The sequence below is a fragment of the Trachymyrmex septentrionalis genome, unplaced genomic scaffold (genome assembly GCF_001594115.1).
Source record: "Trachymyrmex septentrionalis isolate Tsep2-gDNA-1 unplaced genomic scaffold, Tsep1.0 scaffold53, whole genome shotgun sequence".
NCBI classification, from domain to species: domain Eukaryota; kingdom Metazoa; phylum Arthropoda; class Insecta; order Hymenoptera; family Formicidae; genus Trachymyrmex; species Trachymyrmex septentrionalis.
Genome location: NW_017305705.1, coordinates 1,448,811 through 1,464,344, shown reverse-complemented (window position 1 = coordinate 1,464,344; position 15,534 = coordinate 1,448,811).

Genomic DNA, 15,534 nt, shown 5'->3' with positions numbered 1-15,534 from the left:
TATCGATGGAAAATATCTAGCGCGATTTACTAAATATGTAAATATATATCTAAACATCTATTATGCTATCTTGTGAATTTAATTATATATAATACAGCCATTTTTTTATTTATTATAGTTAGTATATTAAAAACTTGCATGCAGAAAATGATTCTAAAAAAATCAGAAAATCGATTTATTTTCCGTTGATAATAAAATTGTGACGTGATGGAATAATTTAAACATTGGATTTGGATTCATAACGACAAAATAATATATAAGAATATAGCCTAAAGGTATTATAAACAATAAGTTCTGAACACCTGGTACTATTTATTTGCAATAATAATTTGAAAGAACATTTACTTTTATCATTTTTTTCAATATTAATTTAATATTTGTATTCATTTTAATTGTTCACTTGCAATAATAATTTCAAAAATTATTTAATATTTGTTCAATTAATTTACTGTTTATATTACCTTTATTACTCATTTGTAATAAAGGTAATATTTGCGAAAAAAAATTTATTTAAAATTTATCCAAGTAGTATTTATATAAAAATTTATTTAATTTAATATTTATTATTTATTGTATTACATTTATAATTATTTGTAATAATGATTTATAAAAATATTTATTCAACATTTAGTTAACATTAATATAATATTTATTTTACATTAATTATGTAGCGAGTGTAGTATTATATAAGATATCACCGCTAGGTGAACACTGATTCTCGTAAGTGAAAACCATACAAGAATTAATAATAGAGGAGTAAAACAATGTGAGATTTCTCATTTATGTTCTGATAAAATAGTAATGAAATTACTTTGAAACCAAAATTGGGTCCCAGATGAAAACTAAAGCTGTTTCAAATGTAAAAAAGACATTTTTCAAACGTTTTTTAAATGTATAAGGATTTCAAATGTTCAAATATATATTTGAAATTGTCAAATGTTAAAATATATATTTTTTTATTGAAAAAAAGGTAACTTAATCCATTATTCTTAAAACAATACGAAGATGTGAAGGGCACACATAAGAGTCAGCAAATCAATTAAAAGTGCATAAAAGATCTATAATATGATATATCAATTGTATAAAATAAAAATTCTAAAAATTACACAAATCCATCATTCTTATTGGTTTTAAACATGTTTTAAAAATGTTTTTCAAATGTAAAAAAAAAATGTTTTTTTAAATGTTAAACTCAAACTTTTAAGGAAATGTTATTCCAAACATTCTAATACATTTTTTTTTTAAATAAGGTTACTTAATCCATTATTATACGTTTTTAAACATGTTTTTTAAATTTTCCTAAAAATATTTTTTAAATTATTTCAACTTATTTTTTACTGATTGGCTTATTAAAACAGCATTCGTATGTCAACTTATTGTATCACGAAGTGAAAAGTACTTCAATAATAATTAGACTGCCTATCAATACATTTTCGATTAATCCGAATGAATATTTAGGAAGTCTTACAAAAAATCTCACGCTAAATCAGTGATCAGATCATTAAATTTTACATGAGACGTTAGTAGGAGACATGTATATTGCATGCGTATCACGTGAGTTTCATGCAGATACATGTATACTTGATTAACACTATTTAACGCTGATACAAACTGTTTTGTTTTTTCTTGTATTACTCAAACATAAAATGTATTGAATGCTTTAGGATGTATCGTTAATATTAATATTAAGATAAAGTTGAATTATTATATATCGTGTTTTTCGCGTAGTTCACAAACAAGAAATTGCCATCATTTCACATTCGTGTGATCACGTGATCACACAGAGTGCGCTGCGTAATAATAGGTATTTCTTGCTCTAAGTACAATTCAAAGTGCTTATAGCTGCACTAATCTTCACGGTAGACATTGGAGAGAGAAAGACAGAGTGAGAAAATCGTGAGCGGTGCAGAGAGTGTAGTTGTCGAAGGAAAACATCTAAAATTGAAGAGTGGTCTGCTGGACTTAACGCCATTGCGCACGCGGGTGAATCTCTCATCGTGTTAGCGTTTCTATTACCGCGTTTATCATTGTTCCAAGACTCATCAGATGGCCCTGGTCGACAACTTTAAAACGTAAGTTGTTCATTTCTACTATTTTACGCATGTACAACCCGCTGTCGGCGTGTAAAATAATTCGCGGTATTCGCGGAATATTATCGGTTATTCATTGCCGTTCATAGTGACCCATGATCGCTCCTTTGACGCGTGCGTTACTAAAATCGTCGCTCTTTGTTAGGCCTGACGTTTCGCCTGTACATGTATTCTCTGGTAAATATATCACAGGAATATATATGATATCGGAGCTCACTGCGCCTCGCCAATTATGTTCTCCGTAATCGCGTTCGCGGTCGAAAATTCGCATAAACTGTGAGACCAAAGTGAACACCATGTATTTGCACTTTACATGAACGCGAGTATCGATAGTATTCGTCTTCTTTTTTTTTCTAATTCAGCATAGTTCAATCAATTGCGCTCTTTCGAACATACCAATTTTTCTATCTCGCACGTTGCAAATCATCCTTTCTCGCTCAAACATCGACTCGTATGATTAAGCGTCGATTCGCGGGGGTGGACATTTTATGACATTTTACGAACTTTTCATTAACATTTGATCATTATGCGAAAGACACGGGGCTACGATCGACGAAATCGTCCGGCAGACATCTTATCGATTAAAATTTTTTTTTTTACAAAAGACGTCTCTTATATCGTAGCCTATTTTTTCTATCGCATTTTTATTTATTTTCGGCACGCGGCGTGCAAAATTACATCTCTTCCATAACGTTTGCTAAATACAAAACGTTAAACGACTGTTTCTTATTTGCGTGTAAATGTGTTGCAACTTAATGATTGAGACGTTTGACTGTATAAACATTATTCTCCATTTTTCATCGGTTCTCTGCGTTTCAACTTCAAGCGCGATTAATTTAACATTTAAAATTCGGATTGCGAGCAGTGGCTGGTAAAATTCTTATTCAAGTAAAGACTGAATAACACGAAAGCCACATACGCTTGTAGCAGCAGTAGTTTGACGCCTGGCTGACCTCATTGTCGGTATTCCCGACCAGATATATATACTCCAATGTGAAACATATATATGTGACTTGAATTTCGCGACTTGGAGGTTAAAACGCGAATATGCCGTGAACATTGAGGATGACTTCTTTCTTTCGCGCTTAATAGTAATTAATAGCATAGTTGGCTGGGATTCGGACTCGTTACAGATATCAGGGAGAGGACATTGATCAGCGGGATTTGGAGCAACTTCGTCGAACTGCGTACGTTTGTTAGCGACGTTGTGAAACTCGTCGGTAGAAGCGGCGCGAAACTTCCTCGACGATATTGCCGTTGGCCGATAACTTCGCGTATAAAATCTTTTATTATTTATCCAAGCGAGAAATGGCGAAGAAATAGTGATATTACACTTTCGATTTATCGCATTCTATTCGATATATCGCATTCTATTCGATTTCGTCTCTCATTGGTTTACATAATGTTCAGGGATAAAAATACGTGACGTTTCGTTTTCATTTTTTTAATGGCCACGTTCAGCAAAATATTTATTTTGCAACTGTTGGAAGTTTTCTTCGCTGAGATAGAACTATTTCTCTAATCAGCTCAAAGAAAACCAACAGTTTAGCAAAATAAATTATATTTTACTAAATGCGACCAATAATTTTTGAAATATATTTACGACATTTGTTTTGACTTTCGGAGATAATTAACTCTTACAATTAGTACACACAATGGGTTTTTCGTATTCTGGATTAATTTTCATCACTTTTCTAAGTATATAATTATTAAGTGATTTATTTTGACATCTTTAGAGCACATTTATAAAGTTGTATATTTATAAAAAATTGTACATAAATGTTAAAATTAATTATAGTTAACGGAATAAACAAAATGAATGAATTAAAAATATGAAAAACACACTCCAAAAACAGAAATGTTCAAAGGAAAAATATATTCCAATACTTTAAAGTTGACATATTCCAAATTACAAAAGAAAAAATAGTTTGCAAGTATCGATTGTCAAAAAGTTTACTTATTGAGTAAAAATGATATTTGTTTACAATAATTGGATATAAATTGACGTTTATTGCATTTACATTTTAAACAATGTATTTTATAATTGATATTGTGTTACAATTAGAAAAAAATATTTTGAATATTTCTTCATTTTATATTTATTATATTTTTTAAATATTATTTGTAACATTCAACACAAATTGTTTTACTTTTAATTTTTTTTCAATAATTCGTGAAATTTTTGTAATGTAAATGAGAATTAATTGAAAATAAAAAAAAATTAATAACTTTTTAGTTGCAAACAGAGTTATACTCTACACACGATGGAACTTTCATGTCCTAAAATGAATTTACGAAACATTCTTGTTAGAAGATACGCAGGAACGGGAGTAACGCATAAACCCTGTTCTCTAGATGCTAAAATTTTCTGTTTAGGAAAAGAACACAGGCTATTATTTAATAAAATGTTCAAGAAAACAAATGCTGAGGACATGAATGAGACAATCATGTGTATTAAAAGTCAAAATAAGGCGCATTGATGGCTTGCTCTAGTCATAGCTTTGCGAATGCACTAGTTGCCTGTGACTATATTTTCTTGAGTAGGTATTCATAATCGGTTTTTAAAATTGTCTTAAGCAATGTCTTAAGATGCTAATACGTCTTTATGACTGACTTATGACATCTTAAAACTGTACTTAAAACGGTTTCAAATTAATATAAGAACTGACTATAAATAGACCTAAGATGCATCAATTGCTACATCAATGTAATAAATTTGTCGTGAAATATCGTTTATACGGCATCTAATGTCAGTAATTATAATATCGGTTAGTATAACTTTGACGTAAATCGGGCTATATAAACGTAATCATTAATAAATATTAATTAATATCAAAGAAGCGGCAGATTATGCTTGTGCATCTTCCAGAATGTATTTATAGAAATATCTAGATTTTTGTCTAGATTATTAGATCTCTATAGAAATATCTAGACTGTTATCTCCGTTAAAATAATATTTCATTTGTCTTACAATAAATATTTCAAATACATTGATTGACTACAGAAAAGAGAAGTTCATGAATCTCAGAAATTCTATACCTTGTAGTTTATCAACACACTAGAAAAATTTATCGTACAATAAAATATTCAAATTTGTCATATCATAAAATATTTTTATTTCTTTTTGATAATACAAAATAAATGTTTTAGATGAAAGCGGAACAGTTTCAAAGAGGACGTATTTTTTTCACGTTGTTTTTTCTGGATGGAGGCACTAAAAAAATATGAAGATTACTTTCATTTCTTTAAGTGAAATTGTATATTTCTTTTTTTTACATAATATAATTTCTTTAATTATTCTGTCTATAAAAATATTGAGGCAGAGATATCCAAGAACCAACAGTTTACAAGTCGCTTTATATTTTACATTTTCTGACACATATTGACATGAAATATTAAAAATCTTGTAATTTATTCATTTTTTGATCTCACTTTAATACTTTTATGAACAGAATAAGCTAAATCAATTGGTGTAAAGAAAACACGTTTTAAAAAAATGTGTAGGCAAAATGGATATTTTTTTAAAATAAGCAATTATGCGTTTTCTTGATTATAAAAATATTAATAATTTACGTTGTATTAATTTATAATATTTTATGTCAATAATATATGTGCCAGAATGAAGTATGAAATATCTTATTGTTAATTATTGGATTTTTGATATCTCTGCTTTAATATCTCTACTTTTATGTGCAGAATAATTAGAAGAATCATATTATGCGAAAAAATTATATAATTCCATTAAAAAGTAAAGTTGACCTATATATCTTTCTAACGCTTTCATCTAGAAAAAAAACCTAAATATGTCCCTTTCGAAGCTGTTCCAAATTTGAAATATTTTTTCGTATTATTAAAAATAAGTGAAATATTCAAGGTTTTCAATTTAAGTAGATTATCCTGTATATGTATATAAAATTTAATTTAATTCATAACACTACTTCATCAAATTTATAAATAAGTTCTACAAAACACGATTTTATATAAAAATAAGGCAAATAAAAAAATTAAATAACTTTTAAACCAAGAGAATTGTGCTCAAAAGTATTTAGACGTAGTAATAGAACATGATAATAGAAATTTTTATTTTTGGCTTTTGTGTGTGTGAGTTGTGATACGTATATATAGTCAATTGATAGTGTTGCCAATTTAATAGAATTTTTACCAGATTTGGATATTTTTATCGGAAGATTTTTAAACAAAAAGTTTAAGAAAATCTCCGGGTGACTTTTGAAGAAAAAAGTTCAAAAAAGCCTAAATTACAACTAAAATCTTGAGAAAATATAAGGGATGAGTTTCGAACAGACTTGGCAATAATGATTACAGAAAGATTGCAACACTTTTTTTTTATAGGAATGCTGTCTGCTTACCAAGCGACTATTTTTTATTTATAAATCCTGACGGATCGATGAGATAAGCCCTGGACACAATACGAAGGAATAGCAATAGAAATAATACGATTTCAATCTTTTGTATATTAGATATCTGATAGGTTGAAATCTTTATTCCTTATTTCTAATTCCTTATTCCTTCTATTGTGGCTGCACCTTGTCGCTATTCTTTTGCATTATGTCTAGGGTTATATTATTAAAGACGGCCGCCCCTGGATAAATTTTCGTGACCGTGACAGGATAAATTTTTGTGACCGTGACAATCCTCCCAGAGGGTCCGGAGATTGAGAATGATATTTTTGTTGATGTAATTGAAGAATGATGACGTTATCGACAATTGATAAATTTGCAATTATTAACAATAATTATTAGCGATAAATATTTGAATAATACATTATTAAATTCATGATTTTTTATTATATAAATGCTGCATAAATAAGTGTGTATATTTTTAATGCTGTAATATCTTATATATTGCACACAAAATTACAATTTTTTTCTTTATAGTTATCTCTATTAATAATCAAATTTAGACGATAATATTAAAATCATAATTTTAAATCAAAATTGTTGAATTTTAAACGTATATACACATGTCTATGAAATTAATAAGTCATAAAATTATACTATATTAGCAGTTTCTTACTCCTAATCACTTAAATTTTGACAGTCATGTGAACTTCCGGCCGTTTTAAATAGTATCTCATCGGTGGTACTAGCAAAGAAATGAGTTTCACACGTTTAATAAATACGAAGGTTAGTGCACAGCCTATGGTTTCATGACTCGTGACACGCGGCCATATTTTCTTTATGTTTAGTGAAACGCCGCATATCCACTATGAAAAAAGTACTAATCACTTAATTTATCCTTGGTATGTAGTATTATACTTCAAGTTCATTATTTTTACTAAGTTTTGTTTAATGTAACAGGAATAATATAACATGCGTATTCAATTTGTTTTTTAATATTTAAAATATTCAGTTTAAAATTATTAACATTTAACCTTAAAATTGCCAGATCTCTTGGTTTCTCCTATTCTAAAAATAGGAAAGATATAACCGAGAATTGATAAAAATGTAGGGAACATGGTGTTCCTTTGATTTGTTGTACGTTTAATCATTTGAATTTATAAAAAATCTATTGGATAGTTGTAAAAGTAAAAATATGTAGTTTGTAATATAAGTATCAAAGGTGTTTTATAATTTACAATTATATAATAATGAAGAGAATTATACTCTTATGAAAAATTATTTATTGTTTTCAAGCATTCCAATGAAGTAATTTCAAGGCGTTTTTTGATCTCATAAAATGTTGTAGGGGAAAGTGGATGAATTGTGCGCATCTAAAAGAAATTTATTGTTTTGTAATGGTTTTCTAAGTTAAAAGCGATATAAATATGAAAATAGAAACTATAAACATTCTTCTTAAATCATTATGTGTGTGTATCCTTATATTGAGTAGATTTTCATTCAATAAGATTGTATTTGGCAAAAAGGAAAAAACGGAAAAGTGAAAAAATTTCTCGCGCGTGGGGTAATTGTACGCAAAAAGTCATAGGAAATAAATGAATTATGAAATGTTGACAAAGAAATTGGAAAATATATTTGTAATATTGCAATATAAATATATTAAATATATTAAATATATTTTAAATATATATTATATATATTAAGCAAAAATATAAAACTAATATAATAATAATATACAGACAAAATGAAATGGCAAAATAAAATAATAATGCAAAGAAGGAATGAAAAAAAATTAGCGCTAGTCATATAGTATATAGAAGATGGGCAATTGTACGCATTTCAAAACGCTTGCGCACAGTTGCCCGCCGCGACTTGACTCAATAAAATACGATTACTTCAATATTTCCTAGCCAAACTTAATAAATAAACTCAAAAGACGCACATAATAACGTACTTTAATAACATATGCAACTTTAAACAAACAAATTAAAAATATAAACTTACCACTTTATTTTCTGAATGCTAAAATAATAAGAAAAGATATGAATTGACTTTTTTGTATTTCTCTCGTTAGCAATGCCATATCTTTTGTAGTTATATCTTAAGAGGACGACCTGCGTAAAAATTTCAGTGATGTCTTCATCTATTAGAAAAGTACCAAACCATGATGCGCACAATTACGCTGCACACAGTTCCTTCACTTTCCCCTATATCTATCTTAGAATTGCCTAAAATGTTACATAGATATTCAGAAAAAATTATTTAAAACTCAATATTGCCAATCTTAACCTATAATTTATAAAAGTAATAATAAATAGAAAGCAAGGGTTACAGCTTTAACCGTAGTACTGATAATGTACTTTGAGTACCAGTCAATACGATATCGGACAATCATTTAGTTTAGCTATTTCACCTTTAATGTTAATAAAATTATGCTCATTAGATGTGTAATTTTAAATAAAATGAACGAATCTACCAGAAAAAAATGTCATTCTGGCTTCGTGAAGCAAGATATTAAACGTTGAAGTTAACTTAGTTGACTACTGTTCAAGTTAGAACGCTTAAAATATTGTCATTCAATTCCCAAAGAATTGAAATAGATAGAAATAGATTCGTATAATCATTGTCAAATCTAAAATTCTAATTTTTCGGATACTGGGTGTATTTAGTAAAGACCGCTCATTGACCGCTCAGTCAGCAAGAAAGGAATTAATATTTTTATTTACTATGATATTTGTAATGTATGTAGAATAACTTCTATTATAATTATAGATAATCTTTAATATTATATTTCTTATTTATTACTGTGTATAATTTCTTTAAGGTCTTAAAAATGTGAGCGTTCAATGAGCGATGTGAGCGTAATTTTATATTGCTGACATCGTTCACTAAACGCTCACACTTTCATGATCTTACAATTAAAGAAATAATAATCCAATCGGATGCAAGAGCTCATTAAGCGCTCAGTGAATAATTATGAATCACAACTTATGATACTGAATGGATATTCAATTTTTGTGAATAAATATTGATGTTAACATCTCGGATAACTATATCAGGCCTGTTCAATTTTAGTTCTGAAGCCAAAACGCAAAATCATCGACGCAAAAAAACAATGTGGATAAGATTTTAGGGATTATAAAGAGCTGATACACGTCTGAGCGACGCTTATTAACACTTTGCAGTCTTCGAAATCTTATTTAATTTTTGAATGACATTAATTTTTTTGCATTTTGGCTTCGGTGTTAAAATTGGATAGGCCTGAATTATATCTTTTGTAATTGTAAGTGAAAAATATTTTTCTTACTTTTTTATTTTAAGTAATTTTACATAAATAGAGAGATGTCTTATAAGTTTGCAGTTTTTCATTGCAAATGTGGAAATAAAATCTATAGCGAAATACACATTTATTTTGGTGCTATAATTTTATCATGATAGGATGAAGAAGTCATCCTTTTTAATATCAAATTGGCTGAAATCGATTTCATGTTTATTTACGGAGATAGCGATCTAAGTATTTCTATAGAAATCTGTGAGAAATTTGTTTGAGTTAAATGTTTAAAACATTAGTCGTTATTACTAAGAAACATAGGTGGTCTTAAGCTTTACTTGAGACTCTCTAGAACTGTTCTTTTTTGAAGAATGTTTTGAATGTGTATACATTGCTATAAATTTGAGTGTAATAAATATAGGACATTTTCCAGCAAGGATACGTAACACATTCTTGTTGTTGCCTGCTAATGTTAAACAAAGATGAAATGATTAATTGTATTATACCATATCCTAGCTAGAAAAAGTCAGTATTCATATTTGGATCTTACATAAGAAACGTTAAATACAGTCTTAAGATGTCATAAACCAATCAAAAAGTATTAAGCATATTAAGACATTATTTAAGACGGTCTTAAAATAAGAACGGATTGTGAATACCGCTTCATAGTCAGATCTTATATTTGAATCCGTGTTAAGTACATCTCAAAATGTGTTAAATCAATCAGAGGGCGGTATTCGTAGTCCGTTCTTATTTCAAGACTGTCTTAAAATGTTATTACGCTCGCGCTCCTTTGATTGGTTTATGACATTTTAAAATTGTGCTGAAGACGGTCTTAAATATAAGAATCAGACTATGAATACCGGTTAGAGAATATTAGTGTTCCAAGATATTATTCGATACGGTCTTAAAATAAGAATTAACTATATCGGTCATAATTTGTTTGGAGTCTTTTGCCTGTGTTACGTTATACGCATTAGAAATTGAGAATTATGAATTAGAATTCAGCCAATCAGAACGAAACGGATTAAAATTAAAATTATCTGTTTGAAAATTATCTGGTTGAATTCTAATCTTCAATTTGCAATTTTTAATCTCCAATACGTAGTGTGATACGAATGTTAGAGACAAAGATTGTATTTTGAACTATAGAGATGCGATACAGAAAAAAATTGATACATTAAAATATCGGTTGGTAATATGCGATATTGCTGATATTGATATGGATCCGATATTTTTATTTTTATACGATACGCGCATCGATCATGTATGCGTGCGTGTATTGATTCGTAAAAAATCAATCTTTTTGCAAAAACAATTATTGGAGATCGTTTTGAGGCTATATTTCGTCGACCTTTTGAATTACTATTTTAATCAGAATTTTTTTAAATTATGTTATTTTTATTGCAATTAGTATTATGTATATACATATAGTACTGATTGAAATATATAGATACATACACATACATATATATACATGAAGTATAAACATATATGTATATAGTATATATGTAGATATATAAATTTATATTTTACTTTCTATTATACTTACACATTCTTATAATACTGAGTAGGTAGTAAGTATATGATAAATATAAAGCAATTCAATCTTAATTCGTACTAAATTAACACGCGCTTTAATGGACCGTAGAATGTTTCGTATTCCAAATTTATGCTCACACATTGTAAGCATAAATTTATCCTTATTATCTATCAAATATTTATATTAAATAAGGATGCTTTCAAGGGCTGTAAGCATAAAACGCACTTCATATCGGAAGTTCGATATTCTTGTTCAAATATGGAGACGTCAATATCGAAAGACAAAATATCAGCATAAAATATTGGAAAAAAAAAATATCGACATTAAAATATCAGCGCTATATCGCCCATTCCTATTCCGAATCGTGTTTAGCTTATTTTTTGTTCTGTTAGCAGCCTATAATGATTAAACAGACAAGTGTTCTGAATCCGTTATGATCTACAAATAATTTAAACTTATCAGTAGATAAGATAAATATTGTTAGTAATTGAAGAATGAGATAGCAAAAATATTTTATTTGGAAATTTAAAACCGCCATAAGGGAATGTATAATTTTCTGATAATAGATAAGTATTGTAATAATATTACAATAATAAATTTTTTGTCATAATTCAATTTGTCAGATCTATTATATACGAAAAATTACCTCAAGTATTATCGCTTATTTCTATTCTGTTTTTATATTATATAGGATGTCCCAGAGTGACTGCCAAATATTTAGTGTGCCTCTCTGTCCTTACTGTTTATTAAACATAAAACACAAAAAAAATCAAACAAAGCTTATCAGCTGCATAAGCTAATATTGCATGACTTTTAATGGACATCGGGTTTACAATGCGTCAATAGAGTCGGTAGTCGGAATTCCTATAAGAAAAATAACATAGGCTTGCAAAATTAAGCGTCTTAGATCTTTGGAGAAACAAATAGCAGAATAGTTTCTACGTAATTTTGACCGTTGAATTCGAATCTGCCAGCGAAAAAAAATGTCTATTATATATTATCAGGTTTTTGAGATAAATGTGATACCATAGGCAAAAAATTATGATTTTTGCCATTTCCACAAGACTGCATTGAAAAAAATGTTTAGTTAAAAGTGAACGAATTTTCTGGTTAAATTTGTTAGAATTCTAGTTGAAATTAATAACTGGAATTTTGGCTGATACAATATTTCTGATATTAAATCTATCAGAATTCTTATTTTTGCCAGAATAATTATATCAATCAGAATTCTATTATAGTTCTTAACTAGAATATTTCTAAAATCTACCAGAATTCTTATTTTTATCAGAATAATTATATCAGTCAGAATTCTAGTTATCTTAATTAGAATTTTACTAGATTTAATCAGAAAATTCTGTTCTGATCCATTTGCCACCAGAATTATCGTTTAATCCAACCAAACTATTTTTCTAAGTGGCTGACGCTACTGACCAAATTATGTTTTTAATATTTTCAAGAGTATATTATAAAGCGCTATCTTTTATCTTCGCAAAGCGATTTTGTTTATTCCTATACCAGTTTTCCTCCGAATTATGAAGATCAAGATAGAAACTTTTCGACGATAAGGCTATGCATTACCGAAGTAGTGAAAAATTGGCAACTCGATAAATTATAAAGTACGCTCAAAGTACCGACATCCTCAATTAATACGTACAGCTGCCATGGCGTGGCTGTGTGACGTCTCTAGATTTTCTCGCGAGAGACATAAGGTACATTCCATTTCACACATGATGTGAATGATATATTTTATCTTTGTTGTTTATTGAATATTAAAGAAAGATAAAATGATATATTATGCGCATCAAGCGTGAAATGGAACGCATCCATAGATTGCTTTCCAATTGTAAAATCACTATAGACGCTTTCGTGTATATACATTAGGCATCATTGATATCTTTCATTGATGTCTTGAAATTAGTTTCTTCTGATCGAACATCGTATCTAGATATTCGTTCATCAAGTTCGCAAACGTTATTTCAAAACTGCATGTAATGTATACACAATAGTAAAAAGAAAGAATTATTAATATAATTTACATAATAATATCATTAATATTATTAATATTAAAATATAATTTCAAATTTGATATTGCATATTAATATCAATATGTAAAAGATTATTAAGATAAAGATGCCTATATGAGCATTAATATTATTATATTACTTATCAATTTAATTTGTGATATTGCTATTCTTATATATATTATTATACTACTCTTATATCTGTTAGAATTGCGTTTTAAGTTTGAAAATAAATTCGGAACATAGTTTGCAGAATTGGATTTGTGGTATATAAATTTATATGAATTGTTTAGTACTAAAGATCCAAGTTTGATTGCTTAGTCTTTATTTCTTAAAGGGTCCTCTACATAAAAGTCGTAGATGGTCGTGGAGTCTTAAGTCGTAAGAAACCAATTAAATATAAGGAGAATACTCGATTAAAATTGATCAGTTTCCTACGACTTAAGACTCCACGACCGCCTACGACTTTTATGTAAAGAACCCTTAACCTGTTGTGTGTTCACATCGCGATCTAATATGCTACTTTAATATTATTTAATAAATAATTAAGGAAAAAACTAAAGAATTTATTTAAAAAAAAAAATAAATGTATAATTATGAATAAATAAGTTGTTTTAAATAAATTTTGTCCATCTATATGCATACATTGCATATTTTTAAAAACTTTGGCTTTTGTTACATATTTTTAGAAATATATTTTAATAGTCATGTTATAAAGTTTTATATTTTAAAATTCAATTTAAAAAATACTTAAATTTAATAAAATGTTGCTAAAAATTGTTGATAATAAACAATGAAAAATGATTTCAATAAAAATAATAAGAAATAATGTCAAGAATAAGTAATAACACAACAATTTTATTATAATGCTAATAAATAATACTATTTGTAAGAATTTTATATAGCATTATATAATTTATTATATAATTTTATAAGCATTATATATAATTGATATTAATATGTATTATTAAATTTAATATGCTATTTTAATATTAATATTATTAATGATATTATTATATAAATTATATTAGTAATACACTTTCTTTTTGCTATATGCAGTTTCGAAATAATGTTAGCGAACTTGATAATCATGATGAATAAATATCTAGATACGATGTATTCGACCGGAGAAAACTAATTTCAAGCGGTAAGACTCATCAATGGCGCCTAGCGTACATCCACGGCGACAAGTTGCATTCCAATTGTCGCAATTGTCGATACAACACATTAAGGTGCTTGCATTACGTACAAGCGTTGGGCGTCGAGCATCTGCGCAAAAGTTCGAATCTCTAGACTTTTGCGCAATAATTTTCTGCGCAGATGCTCGATGCAAAATGAAATTAAGAGAGGTTATGTTCTAACATATGCTGTTGTCATAATATATAATACTGAAAATTATATAATGTAAATTATATAATGTAAATTATATAATGTAAATTACATAATGTCATAATTCTTCAGAGGAATAGCTATGATTGATCTTATGACTTAAGTCTTATGTCTTTAGTAAGTCCGGATCTGCAATAGATGTTTTAAAGCCTTAAGCCGTAAGAAATTGACCAACTACAGGCGAATGCGAGGAGAATAATTGATTGTGATTTGTTTATTCCTTATGGTGTTTAAGACTTAAAAATCTATTGTAGACAACACACAAGAATTATCTTATGTTTAACATTTAATATAATGGGCCTTCTACAATAAGCCATTAGTTATAAATTAGAAATCAGAAGCTAAAAATTGACGACTGTGATTAGTCAATTTTTAGCTTCTGACTTCTGATTTATGACTAATGGTTTATTGTAGAAGGCCTATTAAACAAGACAGATGATGAATTCCCGAGGCATCAGAGGTATCCGAACGTCTCCGAATGTAGCCAATATAAAAATCGACTATGACTGTGTTCTAAAATTCACTGCCAGTGCTGAAAATGTATAATACACGTAACGTAAACTATAGATTTTCAGCGTTAGCAGTGAATTTTGGAACATAGCCTGTGAATGCTGATCTATAATTGATTCCCAGCAAACGAGAATGGATTAAAATGAATTGAAATTTTTTTCTATCCGAATGCGTATTTTAAATAGCAAATATTTCTTTGGATTTAATTGGATTCAATTAGATTCAATTGGATGCAATTGGATTGAAAAACTGCATTTTCTATTCAAAATTTTGAATCGAACTGTATTCACAATGCACAGAAAAAGCTGATATTATTTTTAGATTAAAATTGCATAGAGATATGCTCCATGCA